The 26,898-nt window shown below is 40.8% G+C and overlaps 1 protein-coding gene across 1 annotated transcript in view; it reads left to right on the plus strand.

Moving 5' to 3' along the window:
* The window catches only part of raraa (retinoic acid receptor, alpha a), a 142,664-nt gene that overhangs the window by 1,466 nt on the left and 114,300 nt on the right, over positions 1-26,898 (plus strand). Inside the window, exon 2 of the mRNA XM_079260928.1 lies at positions 15,246-15,303. The gene's annotated coding sequence lies outside the window, so the exon portion shown is untranslated. The remainder of the gene's footprint in view (positions 1-15,245; positions 15,304-26,898) is intronic.

Raw genomic sequence — 26,898 nt, forward strand, 5'->3', positions numbered from 1 at the left:
ATTCTGAGTGTGATTCACAGTTAAATGTTCTGCCCTTGTCATAATTGAAAAGGATCTGGCTAAATACAAGACTGTCATCTGATGCAAATTTTTATTTTAAACTTAAAACATTTATGTGGAAATGTTGTCATGTTCATTACTGTTTTTATAATACCTTATCTTACACATATACTGTTAAAATAGCTCTCTTATTAATGTGGAAACAGTCTTGTTTTATTTGTTTTTTTTGTTTAAAAATATGGTTGTTTTTAGTTTAAAGAAAAGGATTGCAGGTGTTTTCTTTAACCTGTTCTGACCCAAGTTCACTTCTAAGCATCTTAAAGTGTTAATTAAGTCAAACCTGTCCTGATAGGCACATACGGGAAGTTGGTTTTCTTGTCATGTGAGCAGTGCCGGTTAAAAGCCTCGCATGCTGTGGTTTCATACAAAATACTAAATGTATCATCAAAGCGAAGACTGTGGCACTCTCATATTCACACCTCGCCACCTCCACCCTCGCATTGTGTCCCTCTCCCTCTACAGATTGCGAAGCTGAGTGTGAAAAACACTGGAAAGGATTTCTTTTGTCTTTGCACAGTAGTGAGTCAGTGGCTCCTGCTTAAGATGTTTGACTTTTATTTGTGACAAATGATGACAGTTTTTCTCATCACCTGTGGAACAAGTGATGAGAAGCAGTGCGTTGTTTGGATTGCTCATACCTTGAGATGTTCAGGATTTTGGCTGTTTTTGTTTTTTCCTGATGCAGTGCAGATATTTCCCCACATTTGATGTTAAAACTCTCTGGATTAAATGGTATAAATCCAAAGTCCTCTTTGTCTATTGGGGAGTGAAATTTCAAGTGACCTATTTTTAGTATGTTTTTCCCCTTCTGTGGATGATATCATCTGCACAGCGGAGTAGATAAACAAGACTTCAGTTAGTTTGGCTCATTAGAAGCTAGCAAGACACATTTCAAGACAAGATTTCAGAGATACACCTTGGGCTAAATTTGGACCTAGTTTTCTTTGTAAAAGTGTGTCAGGTGGTTTGGTCTGTGGTGGTCTGTTGCTAGAGCAGCCTAGTGCCCTGATGTTGACAAGCAGGGGCTGAGTCACAAGGCTGTGGCTGTGCAGTACAAACTCATCAGGCGCTGACAGATGAGACATGCACCTCACAATGGCAGTTCACCCAGGAGATGCCATCCAGAGCTTACTTAACGGTAAACACCTCTACCCGGTCCCACCCACATGCTGTCACATTTTGACTGCTAGCAGGACTGTTTTTTGGGTGAAGAAATGTGTAAAGTGAAAGCCACAGTGCAGAATTAGTTTTGCTCACTGTAAATAGGAAAAACCAGTGGCGTGGGGTGTGTGTGTGTGTGTGTGTGGGGGGGGGGGGGGGGGGGGGGGGGGGGTCTCTTTCTTTAACTAAAAAGAAAAAAAAATCTGTACATGAGTTGTTTTTATTTGCATGTGTTTATTTGAAGAATAGTCCAGTTTGTCAGCAAAAATAAAGCAAGTGAGGAACAGTAACTTCTGCACATGGAGAGCAGGAACCATGTAGTGCAGTTTTATACTAATAAAACCAGCCCTGACCCAAATTAAAGAGGCCCGCAGTCTGTCAGAATAAGTAGAAATAAATTGGGATATTACAGTGGTTTTGCTGTGGTGCCCAATGACGTAGTCTTTGCCGTAGGGACTGGGGCGAGTGTGGGAAAAGTGGGAGAGAAGAAGGGTGGGAGCCGATATCAGGAGAGCAGAGCTGAAGGCAAATGGGATTTTTTTTTTTTTTTGGACATTTTTTGTTAGGACGGGGAGTGTAGCTGCTGTGATGCTGGGCTGTGGAAGCTCCGCTCAACTTTGGTCAGCAGCAGTTAAACAGGCCTTTTTTGGCATAGTGATTCTCTTTCTAATGTTCACCATATAGCAAATGCTCCCTGCCACGCGAGGGTTAACATTCCCTCTCCTTCATACTGCCTTCCTTTATTCCTCTTTTATGGCTTTGATGGTATTAAATAATCTTTACATGTCAGTGTGTTCAGGTCCCAGTGTTCATGTAAGGAGTGGGAGAGAGCAATTGGGCCAAAATGGTAAAAAACCTGGTTTCATTCAAGCCTTAAAGCACCAGGGTACCTCACTTCAGCTCCCTCTTTATATTCAACTAAAACATTCAGAGTGAGATTTCAAAGAGGTCCAAGGCCAGTGAGGTTATCAAAGCACTCAGAGAAAGGTTTTTTTGTTTTTTTTTTCCCTCTGTTGTGGACTCCCATAATAAAATGTCCCAGAACGGATCATCAGTTGTGATATTTTAAGTTCCTCACCACGTTAATTTGCCTGAAGAATCAGGCCACATTTGTTTCTTTTTTTTCCCCTAATGAGGCTGCGCTAAAGACCCACATAGCCTATTATCCTGATTATTTATTTGGAATGTGTTTCAAGCTGCGGATTGTTTTGTTAGACCTTGAAATCATTGATAAGTCTGCATAACTGTTCTTTTTTTTTTTATGGCAATCAAAATTTTAATGATGACAAAAACAAAAAATGAGCTGAAAGTCTTTTTTCTTTATGTAATAATATGTTTGGCATGGTCTCACTTGATCTGTGTTGTTAATTTTCCCACAGTCTGCTCTCCATATTTCATTTAGCATATACACAGTATATATATATCTTTTTTTTCCAATTTGCATTTCTAACTACTTACATGCAAATGTTCTGTTCCATGTCAGTTTTTCATTGCCTGAGTTGTCACAGAATTTCATACCATTTTCCACACGTTTTGTACCTTGGCTTTTTATGAAAATGTCTCTGCCCAGTCGGACAGTCCCCTGGCGTGACAGCTGACATTTCCAGTGAAAGAGCCCTATTGTTGATTCTTAATCCCCCTCCACCCTCCTCTTCATAAAACAATGGTATCAATTGCTTCCACTGAGTACATCCACAGCTCTGTGAGGGAGACAGGCTGGCTTGGCCTGTTGGCTAGCCTGCCAGCCGTCCTACTAGTCAGCCAGGACAACCTCTTCATCCCCGGTGGTAGCTCTCTTCTTGAGTCCACAGATTCATCTTCAAACATTTACACTAATATATTCTATTTAGCTTGAGAAGCACCTTTTGGTTGTCTCCATATTGCTACCTTGAAATGCACAAATGAAAGCTTGTAGTTATGTATGTAGTTTCCCGGAGACGTGGTTGCACACCTCCATCCCAACCCTTCTTAATGAGTGGTCTTCATTCCATTTTGCTTTGTTTTCCCTGAGACACTGCCATTAACTTTGACAGATGATACATCCTTTCAGTGAAACACTGATCCTGCACACACTGTCACTGGAAATTGGATTTGTACGCCCACCCCTTCGCTCCTTTCTCTTTCCTCAATTTCCCCGTTTCTCTCCATCTTCCAGTTGGTCCCGCTCACTCTGCACCAAGGGACGTGCTGTTAATATTCCTTTTAGAGCTGCACTGTACTGCTGAGCTGCCAAGTTAACCCTCTGCCGCCGCGACTCAGAGAACCAGCCGATAGCAGGTGTCACTTGCAAAAATGTCCGACAAGCCAGTCTTGTCCTTAAACACTCCTAGATTATGGTAGTAGTTCTCTCGGTTGAGTGTGTGTCCGTATTGAGTTATAGGGTAATAGTGCTTCTTCCTAAATAGGACACTTGACAGCTTCTGTGACATTCCCAGTCTGCTATAGGAAAAGAAATGCGAGTCTGCTGAGCAGTGGCCATGTCCAATTTCAAAACCACAACACAAACTGAAGCATTTTAACACTGACTTCAGTGGAACAAATTCTCTGTTTTGTCCGTTCTGTGTGGGCGTACATGGCATTTGACAGTATATTAGCCAGCTGCTGTGATTGCAGCTGCTCGCACATTAGCTCTAGTCACTAGGTCACATTTATCAGTGTGAAGAGAGCACCTCGGTGATGAGATAAAAGTACTGAACAAAGATGATACAGCCGTTGCTCCGGCTAACACAAGTGGCTCTGGACAGAGCATCGTTATCTTAAGGCTCTGCTGCCTTGGCTTGTGCACGCCAAGTCAATGTAGCTTGTGAGCCGCTGTTGCTTATTCTGTCCCCATGGGCTGTCATCACAGTGCAGCCAGTTTCAGTGAAGAGCCATCGCACCAAATCATTGTCACGCTGAAAGACTGTAGTACAGAGCCTGCTAGATGACTGGATTTCTGTGTTTACAGCTGGAAAAGTGGACATGAAGCCAGAAATTCCCAAAATGAAGAGAGCAAGAAATGATAAGACTATACAAATTCATCTCTCCAAGCCTTGCTTGTATAAAAGCTATTTTATTCATGAATAAACTGCATGTAAAGCACATGTGAGGGGAGGTATGTCAGCAATGCACCCAGCCCAGAAAACCGAGCCTCAGCCTGCAGATTTTTGTCAGCGAGACAGCATAACCTGCGGTTGTAAATGATCTGCATTCTCTTAGTGAGACTGTGAAACACTATCAATAATAGCAGATCGTTTGATTGGTTTAGTACCTCATTTCATGTCAGCATAATTTCCATTTTTCTTCGTTTTTTTGTGTCGCAGTAATAATTCTGTAATATGGTGCACCAGGCAGCATATGGTTGCCATTTATGATCAACAGCCTCTGTAAAGACCAGACTGGAATATGCAAATTGTCTGCATGCTAATGGAATAGTAATGTAATGAAGTACGTTGTATATGGGTAATAATGAGCTCTGGTTATTGAGTGTTGATGGCTTCTTCTCAGTCAACCATTGTTGTTTCACAAGCTGCATCTTTTTCTTGCTTGTTCTTTTTGGCACACATACACACATCATCACCCAAAAAGCATGTGCACATAAAGACTCTGGCAGATTCACACACAGTCTTGGACACATGAAATTGGATTCTTATTGATTCATGGCATTGGGTGAACAGCATATTGATGTATACCTGAAGTTCTTGCCCATTGAAATGGTGAAACTAAATTGGGCAGAACTGAGACAGACGCGACGCAGTAAATTAAACAAGCGATCTTCCCTGTTGGGTGACAGCACAATGGTGATTAGGGTTTCATGTGAGCTGCCCTGCATTATTTATGGAAATGCCGAGGGCCTCCTGCAGCTGAATAGACCCACAGTCCATTGACTGGGCATATTATTGGAGGCCGTCTTGCAGTGAGAAGGGAGTTAAAAATGACTTTATTTCCTCTCAAGGAGGTCCATTTTCATCTAAATGAAGGTGGAAGTCCCAAGTGTGTTGTTTCCAGTCCCTGCTTGTATGAAATGTGTCGACTGTGCTCCAGGAGAATTCTCTGCACTTCTCTGCTTTGCTTCCCGAGCGATTTTTGCTGGACTTGTCATTCTTACACGTCAACTCTGCCTAGTTGTCTTTGTCACTGCCTTCTCATTTGGTACCAATCACATTTTCTCGCTGTTCGCATATCATTTATTTAGTCGTCCACGGGTTTGATGTGATTATTTGAATCTAAGTGACGTCGTGTGGCTGTATGGTTGGAAATTATCTAGATATTTACTGTTCTCCCATATGATGGGATACTGTAGTTCATGCAGTTTTCATCATCCAGGCTCTTAGTTTGAGGCAAGAAAACTTTGTTTTAATGTCCCAAATCAAAAATGTCCTTATTCACTGCAAAGTAAGGAAACAGGCTCCCAATCGAGACTTTTTTTTATGATTAGAATCTGAAATTAGTTATCAATACACCTCAGTTCCAAATTTTTATTCTTTTATATCCGTTTGCATACTTTATCTCTTTATGGGGATTAACACATGGCTAACTAGCATATCAATACAGAGGTGCCTTACTGAAAGTATTTCTACTGATGTCATTATACATGCAGAACTTATTTGCTTTATGTATAAAACAGCTGGAGCTAATTATATCACTGAAGTTTGTGCTTAAAAAAACAAATTGCAACTTTGATGTAGAAAAATGCAATTATGAGACTAAAACAAAGTATATTCTTGATATTTAATAGTAAAAGAATCAGGCTGATGCCAAGGACAGAAGACATTTTGATTGCGACATCCCGATCACAAAGGTTTTTTTCTTAATGTTATGTACACATTGCTCTGTTCGCCCTATATATATATATATATATATATATATATATATATATATATATATATATATATATATATAGAGAGAGAGAGAGAGAGAGAGAGAGATATTTTTTTAATTTATTTATTTTTTTTAAAAACTTAATGTAAACAGGGAATACAAAATGACTTCTGAGGGATAACTTTTGTTTAAACGGGTTAGAATCAAAAGAAAGCAGTAACCCAAGTGGTTGCACAATTTTTTTTTGTCTTACACAGAGGACACCTCCAGCCTTGTGAAGCCTTGTCAGCAGGAGTAACTTCTGGGGTAAAAAACCAAAAAGAGCAAGAAGCACAGTTATGAAGCAGTAGTTGGAGCAGGGAGTTTTTTTTTCCCGTAATGTTTGGGTTAATTATTTATCAAGGTGCATTCTTAAGAATAAGCAGATGGGAAATAAACAAGACAAAATTACACAAATATGCTACACTAAACAGGAAAAGGGTGATAAAAATCTTGTATGTGTCAAACAGCCTAATACTGCTGGGTTGAAATATACTTTCCAGTAAATACAATGGATAATATTAACAAATGATTGCAGAGGATCACAAAAAGATAGAGCTTTACATTATCCATAAAAAAATGCTCTGTTGGCCTCAATCCTCAACTTGCTGATCCCCCTGGGATCCACCTACATTGGTTTCAGATTCCTTCAATGACAAACTGTCGTCTTTCTGTACAGCATGTTTAAGGTAAGTCTGTACATTGTGTTGTGTTTTGCTACTCTGTATGTCAGCTATAGAGCATTAAAGGAAGGGGGTTGCGGTTGTGCCTCTGAGCCTGCGGCGTATAGTCACAAAGCCGACTGGACATCTGAGTAAAAAGAGGACCCTTCAGGGCAGAACTCACACACACTAGTCACATAACAGTGAGTTTTACTGTAAGTAAAACTAAGCAAAGGCAGATAAACAGGCAGCAGTATTATAATGCAACGTCTTCATGAAAAAGGCTGCGGAACTGCAAAAGAATTTGAGGACGCTTGTGTAGCCATGTGATGATTTTCTAGTTTACAGTATAAATTCCTGAAGCAAACACAAACGTCTTATGTAAACAGGGAGTTTTTTGACACACTGAAGGACTCCAAGCATGAGATGGCTCAAAGATTACATTGTTCAACCTTATAAACATCAGTGTTGAATAAGTACTTTCTCTTGGAGGGAATATACAAATACATTCCATCAGGACCTTCACCATCATCTCGTATTTCGATCAAATAGCTGCATTTTACTTAGTTTCACCAGTAGCATGGACATGATATTGTATGTCTTTCTGAAGAGCAAACTCTGCAGGACATGCAAACTGAAGTTACTGTTAATAGTCATTTTTGGGTTGTAAGTATTGGTTGTGTTAAAACGTATATTTATGAAACTGAGGAAGGCTTCTATCACTGATGGAAGTGACTGCTGAGGTATGAATAAGTAAATAAGGATGTAAAAACTGAAGCGAGAACTATCTACAGAGTTTTTTTGGAGTTCTGCCATTGTCACACCTGTACACAGGTAAATAAAGTTCTTGCATGTGTTTTGGTTCAGCCGTTTTCTCTGACAATGATGAGTTGCCTGAAGCAAATGAGCACTTTTAGCTCGATCAACTGCATTAGTAGTATGAGTAGAGATTGTCTTTTCCCATCTAAAGGTGGCCGTGCATCTCATGTGTTCTTATATGCACAACGTGAAAATGGATGTCTTCATGTGGAAGGGTACAATACATGTTTTAAAGATGTGTTATTATAATAACTTATTATTTTCAATAAGTGTCAACAAATTGTGCATTTAAATACATTTTTGTAGATTATAAGTATGAATAAATATGAAACATCGTCCTTCATGGACATTGTTAACATACATTTCCAGTCCTCTCTGTTGAGTGGGATGTTAATGAGAAAGCATGTCTAACGCTGACACCTTGTCAGTTTGTTTCTCACTGTTGTCTAAATTGGATGACACAAATAGTCTAATAGCTAAGTAATATTTTATTATTTTATTGGTCAAAAATGTCCAATGGACATTGAATCTGTGTGAGCAGCTCAGAACTGTTGGATTCTTTTTGTGCGTCGGAGGTGTGGGTTATAAGTTGCCATCTGCGATTTGTGTTTAGTTTGTGTATTTCTCATTGTAGATCTACCCACACACACGTTACAAATCTCTAACAAGAAGCCTTTGTTTTGCTTATGAAATTAACTGTCATCTCCATGTGATGGATATGTGTAGCGTGAGTATGCTGTAATTGTCTTCCTGCACAACAGCATGTTTTCATCTTTGTTGGCCCCTGGCCCAGGATACCCACTAGGACTGTATCCCACTTGTCCAGCACGGAAAAACAATACCCATCTGCCTCGCTCCTTCAGAAAGCCACTATCGGACAATCCTCATGCTAACTGGGTGTTTTTTGGTCTTCAATTGCTGCTTTGTCATATCCACTTGGTGCGTATCTGTGCAGCAGTGTTCAGAGCAAGGCAATTCAAAGCGTTTTACATAAACCAATAAAAGGCATTATAGATGGTACAACTAAAGCATTAAAAAGTAGTAAAAGATGGCAACAAATGGCAAAAATCTCATTGGAATAAGTTAAAATGATTAAAAGCAAGAGCAGATAAAAGTTACTGTCTTTGAAATGTTTTTTAACTGGGATTTAAAAGTATGCATTTAGTACAAGTTTAATCTCCACTGGTAGTTTGTTCCACTTGTTTGCAGCATAACAGCTAAATGTTGCTCTGACTCTGGTCTGGACCAGTTGACCTGGGTTTTTGGATCTAAGAGCTCTGCTAGGTTTATAGTCTGAACATATTACGTACATATTACGATGTATTACGGGCTGGAATCGTTCTGAGATTTTTATGTAAAATCTGTCCTGTGACTGACTGGAAACCAGTGTAGATTTTAAAACTGGTGTGATGTGTTCAGATTTCTTAGTTCTAGTTAAAGCTCTAGCAGCAGCGTTCTGGATGAGCTGCAGATGTTTAATCCTCTTTTAGGAAGTTGTGTTAAAACTTACAGTAATCCAGCCTCCTGAAGGTGAAATCATTGACAAGTTACTTCTGGGTTTCTGGGGGACCTAACTTTTAATTCTGTTGTTTCTGAGCTGGTAAAAAGCTATCTTAGTGACAGCTTTGATGTGGCTGTTGAGTCAGATCTGAGGTCGGATACCTTGCCCTCCATCATGTCCTCTGCAGTGTTGCCTACTCAAACACAAGTCTCCCATTCTACATCCACTGTTGCCCAATCAAATGAAACTTATTTTCCCATCTGAAACCTGAAATACAACCTTTTTTATTGGCATCGGTGGATATTTAAACTTCTGATTTGATCCACGCTGAGCTCATTAAATTGTCATTGATGTAACGTTTAATTGCTGCTACTGTGTGCCAGCATGGCATGTTTTTCCACTTAAGCATTCCACGCCTTGTCTCTGTCGTAAACACAGGGCATCTGCTCGCTTGTTCGGACTCGGACATCAAAATGTGACTGAATTTCTTCAGAGAGAAGCTGCCTTTCTCATTTAGCAGCTTGCATAGGTATGATGAATGTTACTTATCACCTATTGACCTGGAAAGGTCAAGCTTTTGCCCTAACCTCAATCCCACCCCTTCCCACTGGCTGTTCCCTGTGGATAGCCTTTGCTCGCTTTGGATCAGACTATATTTTTTCTTCTGTCCAGCATTGACCATAAACAGAAACTGAGCAGCAACAGCTATGCTTTTCTCTTCCAGAATCATCTTTCCAAAAATTTCCATTTTTTTGGCTTGTAGAGTACAATGATTAGATACGGTTAACAAACTGATACGCTTTACTTCCTGTGTGCTAAGCTTATAGTATTAATACTTCTGGTATCACAGCCAAGTGTCGGTCAGGAAGGAGATAAGTAAATAGGAGAAAGTGTGAGATTATCATGGAAATAATCTTCTAGAAAAAAATATATTTTGTTCAAATATTAAGGACAGGAGGCCTATATGCACACACATAGTGTGCTATGTACGGTTTGAGTTCGTTTTGTTTTCAGCTGGCACTATAAGGAATTGAAGAGGAGCTTTTGTTCTTTTGAAAATCCACCTGATAATGTTGGAGGTTGGCTCCTTGCCTGAGCTGGCTGGATTTAACAGGCGAAAAGGAAGAAAAAGAAAGGGGGGGAGTCTCCAGTGCCCACCCTTAGTGTTATACACTTTAGACACCCAACACAGAAGCTCAGGCTTTCTACAATCCCTCAGAGAAACAGCTTTGTGTTCAGTGCCTTTAGAAGTGTATGGCGAATGTCATTTTCAAGGGGTAGCCCTTCAGAGTTGAAGAGTGCAGCGCAGGTAGCCACAATAAATGCAACATAATCACAGCACCAGCAGGCTGCCAAGTTCTCTGGGTTCACAGATAGGCCCTCACTTCTCTCTAACAGTCCACATGAGACTGATTGAGCCATTTCATACTGCTAAGCTGCGTGAAGAGTGCTACTTTTATAATGAAAGAATACTGCTAAATCAGGGCTTGACAAATCTACTTTCTCCATGTCCCCACACTGAGGGTTGGAGGATTAGCCTCTAATTTTAGTGCCACTTATCTCTTCAGCTGCTTTTAAGAATTAGTTCCAAATAACAAAGAAAAAGTGTGAAAAATGTGAAAGGGTTTTGGGGAAGTTGGATGAGAGGGTGGTGAGAGTTTTCTATTGTCAGGGAAGCATGGCTGTGAAGAAGAGATTGTTTGGTGGCAGGAGGGGGGCTTTTGCATGAGAGTTCAAATTTACATACAAATCGCCAGGAAATAATAATAAAAAAGTGGTGTCTGAGTAATTTCTTTGGTTACCATTGCTCCCACTGCACAATGTCTTGAAATCCCAGACCCTGATGGAGTTTTAAAAAAGCCAAACCGTGAAAAATTTAACCCGACTTTTTCCTCTCGTCTCCCTTGATAGTTTTCATTACGCAAACTTAAATCCAGCTTTTTCAGTGAAACGAGCCGCTACTTTCTGCTAGTTTCACTGCAAGTCAGCAGGAAGTTCAGCCAGCATCTCGTTCTTTTCATCATGTCACAGAAACCCTGTTTTCTTTGGACCTTTCCATCTCACATATATTTACCTATTGTGGCACGTCATCAATACCAAACAACTATCAATACCCTGCTGGAGGCAGGTGCATTTAAAACAATGGAGAACACAGAGTTGGTGTGCATTCAGCACTTTTGAATAGCCGTCAGCATATTGATTCTCGCCCAAGGCCTGCATCAATTCCTCTCTGCCCGCTCTTTTCTGTTTGTGACGGCGGAGGGCAAATGTATGTTAAAAAAAGACTTGCTGTTCAATTGAATTGGGAGGGGGAGACCCATTTTAAAAAGCCCACACTGGCAGCTTCCACTCAGATATGCATCTCTTGGAGAGGAGCCCTTGACGTTGAGGATGGTATTTGGGTGTGATTATGTAATTCATCAGGGTTTTTCCATAAAGGAGAGAGGTGGGGTGTGTCAAGGGGTTTCAGGGTAATGGCAGTGCAACTGATGATCATCCACTAGCAACTGCCCAAGGGCAGGAATGTTTTGTGGGCCAATGTGTCCGACAGGTGGCTAGGAGACGCTAATTGATTAATGATCAGGGTGATGTATGAGCCCCCTCAGCCAACCTCAACATAAAGGCTCAGAGCACCGGTGTCGCTCTAAATCATTTCCTACCAGGCCAGTAAACCCAAAACAGTTCCCTCGTTAGCATATGAAAGACCAGTTGTGAGCAGGACTGCGGCTTTCAAGCTCTTTTTAGAATGTCTATTGTCAACATCCTGAGTCTGAATTAACAGGCAAGCATTTTATGTCACATGAATAATGACAATAAAGATAGTTTTATAATATGGGTCACTCAACACTAATGAATGATTAAAAGCTCCACAGCCAAAGCCTATTTTATCGGATTCTGCCTGTGCCTTTGAAAAGACAAACTCAGAGGAAAACCTTCTCCTGCAAGATGTAATTTGCTGTTATTTTAGTGCGAAGCATAATATCTAAGTGACTTGTACTTATTTCAATAAAGTCACCTGAATGCGTTTTCATGATTTACTTTAAGTAATTCTACTCTTTCTCTACTCTAGGGTTGATGTTACTTCACTTTTTAATTATAAATCCATACATATGTGTTTTTCTCTCGTCACGTTTTGGAGCCGACATACTTTCCATTTAGGGAGTGTCAGATTCTTCCTGAATGATTGAACATTAATGGAATTTACCTGTCCCTCGATGATCATATTTTGCACTTGGTGTTCCATATAATGCTGTCACAGCACATTAGTCTCTCCTGGTCTTTCACCAACTTCCTGTCCTTTTTTTTTTCATTTCTGAATATCTGTCTTACTCTCTGGTTATTTACCATTCCACATGGGGCCTCGCGTGACCCTTCTCATTGTTTTCTTTCTGGATGACTTTGAAGGACAATGGCAGCGTGTGTGAATCTGCGTCTTTCCACAGGGAGTTCTGTCCTCCAGTGTCAAGAGAGGTTATGTGATCTTTGTGTCACTGAAGGGGCTTTCCACCGCTGGAAGTCGAAGCCTTGAGAAGAGGGGTTTATCTTTTCTAATTGCATGTGAGCGTGCATGCAGCGGATGGAATTTTATAGAACCAAGCGAGTTAAAACAACACATTGTGTCTGTTTTAAATGTGAGCTCATGACTCTCGCCTCCGGGCGTCCATTCCCAAGTAAGCAGAAACTTGCAGACCACTAGCTATACCCACAATAAAGTTTTTATGTATTGGCTCAGAGTCTGCAGAGAGATGACGGTGCCATATTGATTAAGTGGATGTCCCGTAGCTGCTGACTGATTTAACTTGAGCCACACCACTCTATTGTTTTCGGTTCTCAGATGATGAAACAGTGAGTTCTTGAACAATCGAGGGAGAAAGTGGCTTCCAGTTGAAAATCCGACAGTCTTCTCTGGCAGGTCTCCAACAGTAAAGGCTCCATTCCATCTTTTTGTTTGTGTATGTATGGTGAAGGTGAGTGTCTGCAGTGAGCTGCTTTCCCCCAGGAGCAAAAATAAAGATGTAATTACCTGAGGCTACTCCTGTCCACCCTCATCAGTGTATCCTCCAGGCTTGGACACACATGCACCCAAACGCATGCGCAGATGTGCAGATGCACATGCACGTACATAAATACCTTATTCTTCATAGAACTGAAGCCACTTCGTTCAAGTAGACACAACATTCTAGTACCATGCTAATTCAGAAACAGAAAGTGAGGCTATGTAATAATACAGTAAGTACCAGCTGAAAACTATGGTGAAAACTGAGTGCCCTGTAGTTGGATTAGAATAGTTACAGACAGATAGCCACAGTCTCATGCACTGAATTGTTTTCTGCAGGCTGGTTTTAATCACCAAGGCCATAGAATGAGCACTAGGGATGCTCATTCTACAGATACCAGTATTGGTATCGGCTCAATACCAAGCGTGTGTACTTGTGTTTGGTATAAATAAAAGTTTAGCGATGCCACAACCGACACCACACTAGTCAAGCTAGCACAGATGTGTTTGATGACATGCGTCGGACATGTTTTAAAAGAAATAAATGCCTTGAATGTTAAAATGTGACATTTTTTGTTACACTAAAACAGTGATCTTCACTGTTAATTCAACAAGAGCTGCGATCAATATACTAAGACAAGAGGAGAGCCGCACCCCCCCCCCCCAAAAAAAAAGCATTCCCACACTACGTATTGTGCTACGTTGCCAAATCTGTAACATTCAGCCTTGTGAGCTCCAAACCAGTGCATGTGAAATATATTTTAAGGTATGCCATAATAAACTTGTTTTATCTCTTTGGCAAACATTTCATATAATTTTTTCAAACATTTTCTTCACATTAACATTGAATAAAGGTATCTAGAGCAGCTTGCTTGAACAGTGTGGCCAATTAACAAAACCATTGGTGGTACAAAAAATTGACTATTTATTATGAAATGCTATATTTATGCCAGTACTTTTACATTGTCCTCAGGAACTTGTTATAACAAATTAGTGTGAAATTCATTTGCTGCTTGTAAAATGGCACTGAGGCCACTTATGCCTTGAGGGAGGGTATTTTTTTCTTGTAGTGTCTTCTTCCGCCTTGACTTTTTCAATGCTAAGAAATTAAGAAAGCACTGATGTGCCTCAACCTGTTCTTCTTATTTGTGAAAAAAAAAAAACTTTCTTATGGTGACAATGGGCTTGTCAGACCACAGAAATACATGTTATTACTTTCTCTTAAGCATGATTCTGTAAAAGTTTGTCTGTGTCCATAGTTCTACATTTTATTAGAGTTGAAGGAGTCCTCTGCAAGATATGCTAAAAAAAAATAAAATAAAAAGCTTTCTCCTTAAAGAAAAAGACAGGATAGGTCACTGGTTTTTAGTGCTTTTGACACAAACCAATTTTCTATTCAAATATGATTGGCCATGATTATGCAGTTTGGAGTTTCTGTTGACTCCATGAAATCCATCAAAGTGCCTTTTAACATGTGCAAACCACCATACTGCAATTTTCTTCCAGTTTTTTTTTTTTTTTGGTGAAAACCATCCACAAAATATTTTCCAAACTTTCTGCAGCACAAAGCCTCCATTTATCAGATATCCTAAGTGCCATGTGGCTCTTTCTAGCTAATCTGCAACTAGACCTGTTGGTAAACAATTCCTATTATGTAATGTGCATCAACAAAATGCCATTATTCCCAGGCTTGCTTTAGGCCAATATTAGATCCTTTTCCGTTGGCTGCTATTCATCTGTGTAGCATCAGCCTAGCTGTACTACCATGAGGAGATGACACGCCACTTTGGATTTTTCTGTCTTGCCAATGAAGGCGCCTCTGTGTCCCTATTTGTGCATCAGGCTGAGGGGATTTCTAGGCCGCCACCTGATTCACATTGCTGTAATTGAGTTGTGGCCATAAGCACTATTGTGCCTGCCTAGGCCCTAGGTAATTCATACACCACAAAAGCACTGTTTCACTCCACTTTTCACATGATGTCTGAGGCACAAATGCAGCAAGTGAGAAAGTCCAATCTATCGGAAAAGGGTGGAGAGATTATAGAAAATATGAGAGGGAAAAAGAGTGTAAGAGTTTTCATGTAGGGAGGCAGGTCTGCGCCAGTGAGGCTTGGGAGTCACTGAGTCTGCAGCACGTGGATAGGGACCACAGAGCTCTTGGTTTCAAATATCTTTCTCTCTGTTTTTTTTGTTTTTTCTTTCGTAGAGCTTAGGAGCTGCAATCAATTCAGAGGGAGATTTCCTTGGCCAAGGACGTTTTTGGGGTAAGCCTGAATTTGTCGTTGCTTTCTGGGCTTCGTTATTGAACTTTCAACACTTCTGTCCATTGCCATTGTTCCTTTTTGTGTCACATGCCGCATTTGTACCATGGTCACAAGGCTAACTGTGTAGCTCATGATTAAGTCTCGTCATTGTGTTCTCATGTCTTTTCCTTTTCATTTGGCTTCATAAGAGTTGGTGCCTGTCAGACCTGTGGTATCACTTTAACCTACACACACAGGCTCCTCTGCCCAGCCCATCTGGCAACCATAGAGATTTGGCCTATTATGTTAAAATGATCAAGGATCAAGCAAAATCTGCTGTTCACCATTAGCAGCTGGCTTGAGTACTGTGGACTGTTGTTCAGTAAAACTGATACCCCCCCCCCCCCCCCCCCCTTTATTACAGTCCATGCTATTTTACTAGAAATTTGCCACAATAATGACTGTCAGAAAAGGGTTGGATAATTCCTTTCAGCCAGTCAAATCACACAGTATGTTCTGTCCTGCTCTAATTTGTCCTCATGACTTGTCTTATCCCATCCTTGTCTAGTTTTTAATGCCCCTCTCTGGAACAGTGGAAAGGTAATCTCTCCTGTTTAAAGAATATCTACCACCATACAAGACTATTAGCAAATACATTTGTTTGTATCTACACGTATATACCAGCTTTTACCTATAATAATGCAGTCCTTCCACAAATTACTCACATCATACAACGCCCACATCAAACCCATCAAAGATACTCATGTGTCGTAAGTGGACAAGTTTGGCAAATGTTCCCTTGTTGGTAAGCACATTGGCAACAGTTATGCTGAAAACCTCTGTGTTTTCTCATGCTTTGGCAAGTTTTTTTTTTTTTTTTCAAAGTTGTACCCCTACATTGTCTCAGCTTCTGTAAACTTGGAAGCTAAGAACGAAAGGAGGGAGAACGTGCAAGAATGTAGATTGGTCAGTTTTCAGTTCGGTTTGGTTTTCCATTCGGTTGTCGATTCTCTTCATTACTCACTTCATCTGTTCACAATGAAACGTCACAGCTTTTGGAAATTGTAATTGTTCCATTAGCTGCTCCATTTACTCATTGCTGCTTTGTTTTGTGAACTGGCAGAGAGCTCTCCTTCCTTTTCTCTCCCTTTCTCTCTCTCTCTCTCTCTGAGTGAGCAGGTTTAGGGTTTTTGTCTCCATGTAAAATGGTATTTAACCCCCCTCCCATCATAATTTAGATCCAGGCTCATAAGTGGGTTGGGAAGCAGCCCCAGCAGTTGATGTGGAACACATGCACTTAATGATTCACACTCTGTGCGGTAGGTCGCTGATGACTGCTGAGACCGCTGCCTCTTGCTACGTCTAGAATGATACTCCTGTGTTGTTTCTCAGTGTTGTATTTTCCCCTATCTCCCTTCAACACATGGAAACTTGGTGGAAGTTGAAATGTGTCATTTATGCTCAGTTGTTCCCCAGTAATTGTGCTTATCCTCAGTTAAGGCTGGAAGGAATAGAAACACTCTTGAAAATTTTTCGATTTCCAAGTGTTTGAGTATAATTGCCTTCTTTTTGTGGATGTGCCAGTTTTCAGCTGTGGCATTTCAAGCAATCATTGCACACACTGAGTCTCTTCAACATTTATCTGCCAGATTTACAAAAACCCCCGAATTTAAGGAGTCACGCTTAAGTAAACGACTTTTAACTCAGTTGATATTTTGCGCTGCAGAGCCAATTTATTGTAAGGAATTTGAAGAGCAAGATGCTGTGTGGCATCTTACTTCCTCATTATTGTGAGAATAGCAGAAGTATGCTGAAAGTGCTGATTCTCAGTTGGTTTGAGTTTTCAGTCGTGAGCACACACAAGTTCCAAAACTCAGTAATCATTATTAAAAAAAAAAAAAAAAAAAATGCAGCAAGCGCTTTTACATTGTATGTCCATCTAGGTTAACCTTGTCATTGGACAAGAATATGAGATTAACTGCATCCTCTTTTTATTTTACCAAGTCTTCTTCATCCCAGCCTGCATCATTTCAGACATAATTTCATCATTTGCCCTTCATCTTTTTTTTTTTTTTACTCTGCTTTTGTCTCAGCATTCATGGTCCCATATCTCCTGATGTATCCTGACATGTATCTGACATCCTTCCGCTAGTTACACACACCTCTCTCCGTCACCTACACACACACACTGATGAGATATTACACATGCATGATATGAAGACAAATGTCCTCGACAAACAAAACAGAAACAAAATAGGGTATTTCTGTGCAGTAAATGATACTGTATTAATATGCACAAAAAAGAAGAATGAGGTTAATGACTCTGATTCTAACAGATTTCTGTCATGATGTAGGTGGCTTTGTGTACGAGTGTTATTGGAAGTCAGCATGCTTTGCTCTTTAATTTAGATTGAGCTCTTTTTCCCACAACTGCTTGAATTAATGCCCAGTCCTGTTTACTGTGTTTTTAATGTGGTGGTGCTCAGTTTTTACAATGCCTATAATCCACTGCATAACAAAGTGCCAGTCGTAAAGTGTTGCTTTATTGAAACTCTGCCTTTGTGCTGTTTTGTGTTGTGTGTTTTGACAAAATTGGTGTTAATTTGTCAGGGGTCATAAATTAGGATGTGTGTTAGAACTGGTTTTATGAAATTTGTTGCCCTTGCAGTCTGGCTTTAGAACAACAGAGTTTGATGCGTTTGAAGTCTGGAGTGTGTGAGAGCTGAAATTGATGAGAAGACCTCCCTGGATTCAAGTGTTGCTACAAAGCACCACCCGATGCTGTATGCAAAAAAAAACCAAAAAAAACCCAGTCATACTAAGCAAGAGGGCGTAGCTCGCAGTACCGAGTAGTCTGCAGTTCCTCTTTGGGGCGCCTCCTGACAGGAACTTGGCAGCAAGGAAACATAAACAAATTCCCTGTGGTGGGCTGGCAGGCTGAGCGGCACGGTTCCCCCCTGTTACCATACATGCACAGTGAAGCGCAGCCCTGCTTGGGCTAGCCTGCTCAGCTCAGAACCCACAGGCTGTGAGAAAAAGATCTTAAAGGGACAGGTGCTGCTGTCTCTTTTTAAAGGGGCCCTCTGCAGCCTGTTTTCCTTGTTGCCATTGTTGTCATCTTACATGGAGAAGCCTGCACGTTTTCTTTTCACTGTTATTGTTTTCAACTGACAGGGATGTCTGTGGCTGACCTCTAAGCAGTGCCATAACATTATGCCTGGGGAGGGAAACCAGTCTCAAGGGCCCCAAAAATGGTTGGTTATGCTGAGGTAGCAAAAAGCTGATGCAAAGATGATGTAATGATGTACTTTGGAAAATGGAAAAGAGTTGAGCTGTTGCAGAGCAGAGCAAATGAAAAGATGGGTACGGTCGGCCCAGCAGTCATAATACATGTGCACGTTCATGCTCGCACACATGCAACAGTTGCACAACCAAAATAAAGATCCTTGCACACGTCTTATTTATATTGTAGAATTGTGTGCACAGAGAGGCTGTCATGCCTGCAGTTCTATTTTTTTCATTTTCTTCCTCCATCTCCAAACAGTGGTGTATTGTGCAGCCTGACCTGGTCCCTGTCCAAAGGCAAAGAGAACCCAGATTGCTGAAACAGAGGGCCCACAGCTAATAGGCTGACCAGGCAGCAGTTGTTAAAGCCTGCCGTGGCCGTCCAAACCAACGGGGACTTCTAGCTGAGTCCAGAAACGATGTCTTTATGTATGTATGTGTGAGTCTGTGCACATTCTTTTGATCAGCCACAGGAGGGGTTTTGGACAGCACTTGCAGGAGCCGACATGGCACCTTAGTGCAATTTCATGAGTGCTGGTAAAGGCATTTGACTGACTTTTAATAGTCCTCATTCTCCATAACATCATCCAAATGCACTTTTTTTCAACACTGCTTGTGGAGGTGAGCTGCAAAGAAGATCCGTCTACTCCTGCAGTTCTCACCAGGAGGATTAAATGCCTCAGTAGTTTAAGTCCCTTGCTTCACTCTCTCTTCTGTGTGTACTTTCATGTGATTAGCACCTGTATTAGTATAGTATAATTACAAAGTGCACTGATTTTTAGAGTGGAAATGTCATGGATGAGTGTTGAACATTTTTTTTCTTTTCTTCTAATAACTTTTTCCCCTCTTTGTCATAACTTTAAGGATTTTTTAGAAATATACAGGCTCTTAAAATGTTACCTTCTCAAAGAAAACATACTTTTTTGACTCAGATAATCGAAATGCATGACATTAAGCGGGTTTCCTTGAATTTCACAACACTTGCGCTGCTGTACCCAAACCCTTTGGTTAGTACCATCTATCTGCTAAACCCCTCTCGACAAATCATTTCAGCTGCACCAGATCTTAAGCAAGCATTTATGTAAAATCATTGCAGATACTTCAATAATGTGTAATACGGGAAGCATTCAGGTTATGTCACCAACAGACCTTTTGCGGAAGTAACAATGGTGTAGCTTTCGCAACTGCCTGTGCACACACATACAACGTTGTTTCTTGGGTGTGAGAAAGAGAATCGAGCAGTTGATGCTGTCTATGTGAAGAGCAGAGTGGTGGAGGGAGAGGATGAGGACAGGGTGACAGGAAGTCTCTGGATCAAGCTTGTCCACTGAGACAAGCACAGCTCAGGATGCTGTGGTGACACTGCGATGCATATGTAGGAGCTGCTGGCACTGAAAGAATCTGCTCGATGGGAGAGCAAGATGAGGACACTCAAAATAGAAGAATAAGAAAGTCTGATAAAAATAAGCAGTATTTATGTAACAATTCAGAATTATTATCAGTTTATGTGTATGTGTGTGTGTGTGTGCAGTTGTGAGTGTAAATACAGAAATGCAGTGTTTTAACACTCGTCCTGTTCAAAAGGCTCCACCTAATGCATGTTCCTGTCCACCTTTCTACTTTAAGGATGTGTGTTCCAGTACTCACATTGAGTAAAACCTCCCACCAATGAAGTAAAGAAGACCACATTAAGGGGCACAGATGTATCTTTACCCCCACCTCTTCTCTCATGTCCCAGTAGGCGAATCTCTGTAATGGCTCCATATCGATCTTGAGGCCTCCTTGTCCGCACTCAATGCCCATCGATCGGCACCTCGCAAAGAGTCTCGTGGGGGCTGCTATGCATCCTGTCACCATGGTGCACTGTGCAGAGAGTGTGTGTGCATGTGTGTAAAGCAGGGGCTGTTTATTTAATCTTGTTTAAGAGAAAGGAAGGCTGTATCTGCATGCCAGTGCCTTCATACATCTCTCTGTGTAGGAATGTATACATCCATTTCTTTTTTTTTTTTTTTCCTTTTTGTCAACCTTTCTGAGCTCTGTTAGTGTAGCTGGAGACCTTCGCTGCATCACAAAGCGAAGGTCTAGTCTCATTAAACCATCAACAATTCAGGCCTCCTTGTCTCAAGCCTTGCAGCATCAGGACATAAACACCGAACATAAAAATACTCCCACAAGAACTGCTGCCTCAAGAGAAAAGACAGAAGGAGAAAACTTTTACACACTTTGTATTAAAAACTGATTAATCTGTTAAAACCACATGAAAAGTTTGCTTGTTATTGTTGCTGCTTGATTTATTGAAAGCCTGGATCTGGGTCAAGCTCCCCCTTCTCTCTCTTGGTCCTCTTATCCTTTTTTTTTTTTTTTTAACCCTCTCTGGCTTTTTTTTTTTCCTACCTAAATAAGAGCCAACCCCCCACGTCTCTTCCCTTTGTCTCTCATCTGGTTTTCTGTTTTTGTTAAAGGACATTTGATTAATGGTGCCACAGACAAAGCCCACAGTCTTTTCTCAGCACGGGCTCAGATAGGACTCTGCTCTAGGTAAACCAAAACATGTGTGCTCAGGACAGTCTGGAAACTCCTGAGAAGGGAAAAAAAGATGAAGACAGAAATAGTTGACAACAGTAGTCGCAGATTTAATATATGCAGCAAATAGAAAACAAGAAGGGATGAGTGTGGCATGAGTTGGAGTGTCACCTTCCTCACTGCTACTGAGCAGCTAAGATTAAGTTGCACTACACTAACCTCTGTGTTTTAATTAAGTATTAAGTGTTCCTCCTGCTCAGACTCACTTCCATCTCTCACTGTTTGAAATTGCACATTTTTGCTAATTTTTATCTAGTGATAAGGCAACCCATAGCTTGATTATGGTTACTTGCCTGCAGGCTCCTCAAGATTGAGCACTTTGCCACTGACAGCCTTATTGAAGAGAATTGCCTTATTGAATGATAATTGAGCATATTATTCCTGCGACTGTATTGTTGGTTTTCTTTATAATGGCAGGGCTTGACACTCATGACCTAGTTTATTGCTACACACTTCTATGTTTGTGTAGCGTTGACATGGTCTAACTGGGTGCTCTTGCTGCCTAGGGTAAACATATCTGCTCTAAAGTTATTACCCAGGAAGGTATATTTGCCAATAATAGTTATATGTTTGGTTATACTATATGGCAGTGACTCACTGAACCATTCTGCCTCGTTTTAATTTAGACCTTTGTATATAGTTCACGGTAAGCTAGTACAGACACAATATGGTCTTTAATGTCTTGTATGAGAAGATATAAAATGATGAACTGTCCTTAATGCCTCTTTTGCTTCTGGTTTATTTCATCCTGACATATTTCCCATTAATGTGCTATTGTGGTCATGCTCCATGGGTAATGTTAACTTCACACTCCATTGCAGGGGTTCATAGAAGCACATTGTGCCACCATCTTACAACAAGCCCAAGCTCCCTGCTACCTTTGAACAGACATGATATTTACAGTCATTTTTTTTTGTTTTGATACTACTTATTTAGGGCATTCACACTGGCACTGTTTGGTCTGCTGTAAACAAACCCTGGTCTGCTTCCAAAGGTAGTCCGTTCCATTTGGAGTTGTGTGAACATGCATTCAGACTCAGTCCACAGAAGCAAACTCTGTTCTGTTCGAAAACCAAGGGTCTCAATCGCCTTGCAAATGTACCCGGACAGAAAACTGTTGGACCATCCAGTGAACCAAAGAGAGGAACTAATGTACAATACGATGCACCACAACATGTCAGATACAAGAAAACAACAGTCAGGGTTGTCAATACAATCGTTCCATTTTTATAACTAATTTATATACTTTTCACTTTCTTTTATAGTTATTATTTTTAATATGATCTTTTCAGATGATGATTTCCAATAGCCTGTATTACATATCAATTTGAAACTGATGGCAATTAGTGCTTTTCATAGCTCAAAAAATATTACTCAATAACACCTCCTCCTGGCCAGGTAAAGAAGCTGCACAACTCACACTTTATGCTGTATTACGGTCAAGAGCACACCTTCTGTTGAAGGCAGAGCGCTGCTCTGCCTTTTCTTGTCATATCATCGCAACAATGTGTGTTAGCGTTGTAGTCAGTTTCCCCATATATCATCGATGTAAAAAAGCAGATCACTACGCAGCCTTTTTACGCTGCACTATGCCAATGCTCTACGTAAGTTCACAGAGAATTAGTGAACTGATGCTTTGCTCTTAAGGTTGACGTGTTCACCGTAGGGATGACCCTGCTAGGGAGGCTTCAACCATTTTCTTGTCTTTCTTTAGTGGAAAAATGTCAACATACACGTCTGGTTGTGATGGCAGACAAAGTTAAATAGTCTGGACACTGCTATTGAATCATTTAGCTAGCTTTGCAAGTTTTTTGATGGTGTCTTATGGATCTTGATTGGGTTAGATTAAGCAGACGCTTACCTGCCAGCACTTTTAAATGATCATTTGTGTGTCTGACTACCTAACCCTAGACCTCATGGCATGTGGCTGGCAGAAACTGGATTGCTAGACTGGATAAACTTATTGCTGCACAATTGTTTACTTCTCGTAAACAAACAGTATTTGGCTCTGACCAGTCAATGATACAGATTTTCTTCTTCTTCTTTATTGGTCACTGAAGGTTTCAGGTAATATAGAACGGTAGCGAACAGCTGTTGTAACTGTGTGACGTTGTCCAGGTAGTTTAGTCCATTTGAGTAAAGTGCAAATGTGAAAAAAACAAACAAGCAAACAACGGTGCAGAATTTTTTTAAATTCCTCACCCAATCAAACTAAAAACCATGAAGTAAACATTCATTTATAAAGTGGCTTTAAAATGTGGAGACTCCTCTGTGTACTTGCACCCCCTGCTTTGTGTATTATGAACCTGGAGAAGAAACAGCAGAGCCAAAAATGAGAAACAAACGTAAATAAAGGGGAAACGTTTTAATACAGCTGAATGGTAATTATCCATGTTTAAATAATATCCATTTCTTTCAGTTCTGTTTAAAATCATCTGCTTTGGTCCCAGATAAAATGTCATTTTTTCTGCTGCGTAGATGTCTTCCATGATGTCCATCCACCTTAGATTTTGCAGTATTTTTAACCTGGTAATGCTCCTTTTGTTGGCAGCAGTCATTAATGTGAAGAGATTCATGTCCTCTTTCTTAATATTCCTCCTGGGATCAATCCCAGATACAAAGTCCGGGGGTTCCTATAATTTAAGATGCACTCAAGAAGTCTGATAAAATTGTCTTAGACATGTAATTTGACACAAGACCAGAAAACACGGCTACGTTTGGCTTTAATTTATGAATAGTTTCCAGCATTGTCATTTTTTCCAGTTACATTCTCTCCAGTGTGTGGAGTTTCTACTGCTGTTATTTATATCATTTAAAATATTTATATAATGAAGCATCACTGTTGGCCCTGCGATCGACTAGTGAAATGTCCAGGGTGTACCCTGCCTTTCGCCCAAAAGACTGCTGGGATAGGCTCCAGCTTCCCCGCAACCCTTAATCGGACTAAGCGGTTAGAATAATGAATGAATGAATGAATGAAGTATCACTGTTACAGTTGTGTAGACATGCATACTGTTAGGGAAAGTCTTCGAAGGTCCCCTCTTTTAGGCTTCTGACAACTTCTTGACCGGCACATACCTCTGTATCTCAAGTCTGTAAGTTGTAAGTAACAAAACAAGTCTTATTTTCTATTAGAAATTTCTTTTAACTTTTCAAACAATTTAAAAACCTTCCACTCCACCAGTGTCCCTGTGGTTGTTTTAGCTTTGTCTATATTTTTTTTTTACAGGCATTGTGAGTTTGTCCTGGTACGAGCAAAGTTGTCTGTTAAAGTCACAGCAGCAGCATGCACCACCTTCTGATTTAAATATCTGATCTTTGTCCAGGGCCATTTCTTTTTTTAGTTCAACCAGCCTCTGCCCTTCCTTGAACACTCTTTTATCAAATGTAAAGCAACAGTAAACTGCAATATATGTATAAAATAGAAAATGAAATATAAGTAGAAGTTAGAAGAGAGTGGGTCAGAGAGATCCAGAGGGAGTCTATCAGGTCAGCAAAGTCACCGACCAACAGCAAATCCACCAGCTCTTTTCTGAAATGATGCACCCAGAGGAAGGATGGAGCTCTCTTGACAAGTCTGCTGCTGTCCTCTTCTTCTTTTCACCCAGTGACAATAAGTGCCTGCCAGCTTCCTGGCTTTTCCAGTTCACACAGAAAGATGCCGAAGCTGTCTTCTGGGTCTCTGAGGGATTAGCAGTGGCATTTGGACTGCTGGAAGTAGTGGCAGTCTGATCAAATGAAACTGTTCTATAGAAGCCCAATTAGGCTTCTTGGGGTTTTATAGACAGTCTGAATGCAGGATGTTAATGAAGGCATTTAGAATATCTGAGCAGCATGCAATTTCAAGCATAATTTTACTGTCTGAGGGCTGTACTAGTATACTTGTGGGAGTGATGAAGCAATAAATAAATAAACTGGCTTAGTTACAGATGGCTGATGAGAAAATGCACCGGAGACTGTTTGCAATAAACAAGCTAAGTGTAAACTACAATGGAGGTCGTCTTGTGCTTTTTCTCTGAAAGAAACCGGACTGTTCTTCCAGCAGGTTTGTAAGCAGTAAGGATTTGGAGTGGAGGGGCACTTTTGAACTTTACCTTTTGTGCTAAATGTTTCCATTCTGGTGCCTTCACCATGTGAAAGACAAACCGCTGTGTGAGAGTACCCAGATCAGTCTACATTTAAACAAATAAATAATCTTAAATCATTTGGCTCATTTAGTAGTTGAGAACTAACCAAAAATTTGTGTTTTTTTTCTACTTTGACTATTTCCAAAGTTTGCTGTGGGTCTAAAAACCAACACAGAATGGTGCTGATGGCGGAGGTGGAGATGACATGTCTGGAAAATGTCACCTGCTGTGAGAGCTAGAATAGCGCAGTCCAAATGAGCTTGGTTGTCTGCTGTGACGAGTGTGGAGCCAAGTAGCTCATCTTCACTTTTTCATACTGAGCTCTTGTTAATAATTCATTCCCCACTTTCTCTGGAAGCACAACCAAAGGCTCAGCTGTGCCTGTCTGTCCTTATCTCTTGTCACTGGACATTCAAACCATTTCGGACTGAAAGTTATTTACTTACTTACACCTGAAGCCCCATATATCGTGCACCTGCCTGGAAGAGCGGACGCTGCCATAGAGCTGGAGGGAAAGGTAGAGTAGCTCCTTTTTTAATCATTACCTGTAGTGTCACTGCACTAAGACAGTATGTACCAAGTAGTCTTCTCTTTCCTAAGTCCCCTGAGAGTGTCTTTTTTTTTTTGTTGTCATTTTTTCCTTCTTTTCACCTTCCTGCTTATCATCTCTGCTGCACTCTGGTGTCAGATTTGGTAATGTATGCACACCATGTCTTCGATTGATCCCCCACCCCCCTTTTGGCATCACTGTGTTATGTACATTGCATAACCACCCGCTGCTAACCCTAGGTGGTGTACCTCAACCACCTATCTCTCTTTCCTCACCCTCCCTCTCCTCGTCTTGCTTTTTTGGCAGCAATCCAGGTCATAACATTTTTTCTCCCTCTCATACCTTCATTCCCAAACCTCAAAAGTCTAAGCAGTCGGTGTCCTTTCTTCACTCTTTCTGTATTTGTCTTTTTCATACCCCTCCTCATATTGTTGTTCCATTTCTTGCTCCCTTGCTCCTTCCTTTAGTTCCCATCTTTTCTCTCCTCTCTTCCTCTCCCTGCCTCCTGCTCTCCCAGTGGTCTCATTAGGCAAGAAGGAGAGTGCCTGGTGTGTATGTGTGTTTTCTCAGACAAAGTCACACTTGACTGAGCATGCTTCTTGCACTAGTAAGGGCCTGGGCTACATTATTACCACAACGCTGTCACAAATAGTATATAAAGTAGCCTCCTGTTGGCAAGTAATGGGTGAGCATAGAAACCACTCTCCTAACATCAGCAGCAACCACTGCCTGTCTTCACTAGTAGTACACAGAAACAGTTGTTGGTATGGTCGAAGCAGCCAATGTATAGCTGTACGGTGTTATAAAGATATGGAGAGCAGAAATTATACTAATTGTACTTAACAACAATGTATGCACGTAAAACTTTTCTGGTTTTTTGCCAGCACATCTCTTCTGATGCTTAAAACCACATACCAAACACATCTGTCTCTTCTCCATAATGACACCCCACCTATGTGGTCCTGCCTCTGGGATGTCCTCCTATCTACTGAGTGAATGAGTGATTGTATGTGTATGCTTGTGTGTGTGTCCACAACTGTTTTGCTAGTGTCTTGTTACAAGGATGGGCCC

Source organism: Telmatherina bonti (genome assembly GCF_933228915.1).
Source record: "Telmatherina bonti genome assembly, chromosome: 21".
Lineage (NCBI taxonomy): Eukaryota > Metazoa > Chordata > Actinopteri > Atheriniformes > Telmatherinidae > Telmatherina > Telmatherina bonti.